Genomic DNA, 3,868 nt, shown 5'->3' with positions numbered 1-3,868 from the left:
TTTAAAATTTATTTTGGCTGTACTGGGTCTTTGTTGCTGCACAGGCTTTTCTTTAGTTTTGATGAGCAGCAGTTACTCTCTAGTTGTGGTGCACAAGCTTCTCATTGTGGTGGCTTCTCTTGCTGCAGAGCATGGGTTCTAGGGCACACAATGTACAACAGTTTCAGTTCCCAGGTTCTAGAGCACAGGCTCAACAGTTGTGGTGCATGGGGTAGTTGCTTCGTGGCATGTGGGATCTTCTCTGATCAGGGATCAAAACTGTCTTCTGCATTAGCAGGCAGGTTCTGTATTACTGCTGCTGTTGCTGCTGCTAAGTCGCTTCAGTCATGTCCAACTCTGTGCAACCCCATAGACGGCAGCCCACCAGGCTCCCCCATCCCTGGGATTCTCCAGGCAAGAGCACTGGAGTGGGTTGCCATTTCCTTCTCCAATGCATGAAAGTGAAAAGTGAAAGTGAAGTCGCTCAGTCGTGTCCGACTCTTAGCAACCCCATGGACTGCAGCCTACCAGGCTCCACTGTCTATGGGATTGTCCAGGCAAGAGTACTGGAGTGGTTTGCCATTGCCTTCTCTGTCTGTACTACTGAGCTACCATGAAAGCCCCAGAAATTCATTTTCTGACAGTTCTGAAGGCTGGAAGTCCAAGATTAAGGTGTCATCAGGTAAGGTTTCTCCTGAAGCCTCTCTCCTTGGCTTGTAGATGGTCATCTCCATCCTGAATCTTCAGATGGCACCTTCCCTGTGCATGCCCAACCCTGTTTCCCTTTATGTCTCCAACTTTCCTCTTCTTGTAAGAACCACAGTCAGAATGAATTAGGGCCCACTCATATGACCTCATTTAATGTTAATTACCTTTTAAAAGTCCCTATCTTCAAACAGAATCACATTCTGAAGTGCTGGGGTTAATGCCTCAACATGTGGAGTTGGAGGGGGGTTCAAAATTCAGCCTATGACAGAGAGTAATGGGCATATTCATCACTTAAATTTGTAAAATTTCTGTTCAGAAGAAAAGCAGTATTTTTACCAGGCTCAAGCAAACAATTAAGGCAAAAAACCAATAGGTGGAAATTTAACCACTGTCTTAATTTGGAAGAGACCTCTCATGAGTTCTTGGGATCTCAGTTCAGGATATGAGGATCACCTGCAATAAGATCAGCCTTGCCTTTCAGTAAATCTTAGCTCTATTGTATTAAATCCTGAAATGCAGAAATGGTAAGGACCTAAGAGAAGCAAAAGAGATTAAGAAGAGGTGGCAAGAATACACAGAAGACCTATACAAAAAAGGTCTTAATGACCCAGATAATCACAATGGTGTGATCAGAGCTAGAGCCAGACATCATGGAATTTGAAGTCAAGTGGGGCTTAGGAAGCATCACTACAAACAAAGCTAGTGGCGGTGATGGAATTCCAGCTGACTTATTTCAATCTTAAAAGATGATGCTGTGAAAGTATTGCAAAACCAGCAAATTTGGAAATCTTAGCAGTGGCTACAGGACTGGAAGAGGTCAGTTTTCATTCCAGTGCCAAAGAAGTTCAATGCCAAAGAGTGTTCAAACTATTGAACAATTGTGCTCATTTCACATGCTAGCAAGGTAATTTTCGAAATATTCAAAATCCTTCAAGCTAGGCTTCAACAGTATGTGAACTGAGAACTTCCAGGTGTACAATTAGAAGAACCAGAGATCAAATGGACAACATCTGTTGGATCATAGAAAAAGCAAGAGAGTGCCAGAAAAACATTTACTTCTGCTTCATTGACCATGTTATAAAGCCTTTGACTGTGTGGATCACAACAAACTGTGGAAAATTCTTAAAGAGATGGAAATACCAGGCTACCTTTCTTGCCTCCTGAGAAACCTGTATGCAGGTCAAGAAGCAACAGTTAGAACTCGACATGGAACAACAGACTGGTTCAAAATTGGGAAAGGAGTATATCAAAGCTGTATATTGTCACCCTGCTTATTTAACTTATATGCAGAATACATCATGTGAAATGCTGGGCTGGATGAATGTAATCAAGATTGCCGGGAGAAATATCAATAACCTCAGATATGCAGATGATACCACCCTTATGGCAGAATTCAGGGCAATGCCAAGCGAGGGAGGGAGTGAAATGAAAGGGAGAGGGCTGGTACTCCAGGAACCCACCGGGCCATGGACTTCATTTGATGGACTGGTCCTCTTTGTCAGCAACCCCCTATCAGTAGCCCATATGGAGACGGATGGAAGGAGTCAGCCCTCTCTGATCCCCTGCATTCTGTGTCAGCAGGATTAAAGGGTGCTTGGGCACATGGGACTGAAGTCCAGCCCAGGACTATGAGCTTGGAGGCCACTGTGTCAGGCTCCTGGTCTTTGTGGCCTTTGTGATTCTGTGTTTCTTCAGCTACATGAGGCCCTGAGAGCCCTGGGAGATGAAGTTCGGCTGTCTGTCCTTTGGACAGCCTTATGTGGGTGTCGTCTTAAATGGTGTCAAGACCCTGGAGACGTGGTGGTGGCCCATGCTATGTGGCCACTGGTACTGTACCCTGGCCGTCCACATTGCACACTGGGACTGGGAGAACTTGGCCTGGTGGGAGATGCTGGAGCAGAGGCCGGCAATGATATCCGCCCAGATCCAGGCCTTGCTGCAGGATGGGGACAAGTTTGGCTGTGGATTGATCATGGGCAAGTGACACCCTGCCCTGCGCTGCCTCCATGGTCCCGATACTGCCCTGGATCCCAGCCAGGTTGTCCTTGTTTGTTTTCTGTTGAACCAGTTGGTGGGGTGGGTGGGGCTGAGGTTTTTTTCGAGGAGCAGCGAGGAACCCTTGTCTGGGAGATGATGGCCCGAGGTGCCTACCACCTCTCTGGGCCTCAGTCCCCATTGGTGCTCTGAGGCAGAGGTGGGTCCAGGTCTGCACGTGGCACTTGTCTGTGTTTGTATCCCCACATGTGTCTGTGTGCCCGGCAGAGACCATGAGAGGCAGTAAAGCACCCAGCTTGGGTTCCATACCCACACTGCCTGCAGCCAGGCCTGAGCAAGTTCCTTTACTCCCCAGGGGTGAGGCCCCACAGCAACACCTGTCTGCTGGTAAATCCTTTGTGATTTACCTGATGTCTGCTGTCCTCCGCTGGGGCCCTCCTGCTCTGTCCCTGCAGCCTGCAGTGGGCAGACTGAGAGCTGCCCATGGCCTGGTGGCTTTGTGGAGTACCAGTCCTCTCCCTTTCATTTCTCTCCCTCTCTTGCTTGGCCTCGCCCTAAGTTCCCTTTGCCGAGGTGAGCCCATCTGAAATGCTCAGCCAGAGGACCCAGTTCAGCTTGGGTTCCCTCCATGATATGGTCTTAGTCTCAAGCAAGTGCAACTTTGAATGACCTTGTTCTCATTCTGTGTCCTGTCTTTGCACACAGGTCTCGTAGTCATTGGGGACACTTTGCTGTGCCCAGAAAACCTAGATCTCGACCAGGTGGAGGAGTTGGAGAATCAAGCCCTGCTACCCGACCTGCAATAGAAGTAACATGACTGCTCTCGCCTACCCTCACTGGCTGTTGCGGCCCATCCAAGGGAGGAGGGGGGGAGGACATCTTCCAGGTGGACATTCTCAAGCACCTGATCCCCTTTGGGCAGGAGGCCTGTCCAGACTGGGCTCTCGAGAGGAAAGTGACCTAGAGACCAGCACATGGTGACACCATGCAGTCACCACTGCTCTCTGGACTTACCCATCTGGTTTTGTCTGAATTGGCCCCGCACTGTGGTGCCCACTTGGTGCGGGGCCAGGGGCAGGGACTCCCCTCACACAATGCTGCTCTGGACTCAGCTAGAGACTCCGGGACTTTGACCTTTATGAAATGATGACATTGCCACTTGTTATGGCCCTGCTGGGTCTGGGTC

At 49.0% G+C, this 3,868-nt stretch overlaps 1 pseudogene; it reads left to right on the top strand.

The window, feature by feature from the left end:
* The first annotated feature begins 2,410 nt into the window (after window positions 1-2,410).
* On the top strand, window positions 2,411-3,646 carry LOC147340987 (EOLA-like protein; annotated as a pseudogene).
* Window positions 3,647-3,868: the final 222 nt, after the last annotated feature.

The sequence above is a fragment of the Bos grunniens genome, chromosome X (genome assembly GCF_055505025.1).
Source record: "Bos grunniens cultivar Pamir isolate PY7600 chromosome X, Bosgru_T2T1.0, whole genome shotgun sequence".
Lineage (NCBI taxonomy): Eukaryota > Metazoa > Chordata > Mammalia > Artiodactyla > Bovidae > Bos > Bos grunniens.
This window is presented reverse-complemented; position numbering and strand designations above follow the sequence as displayed.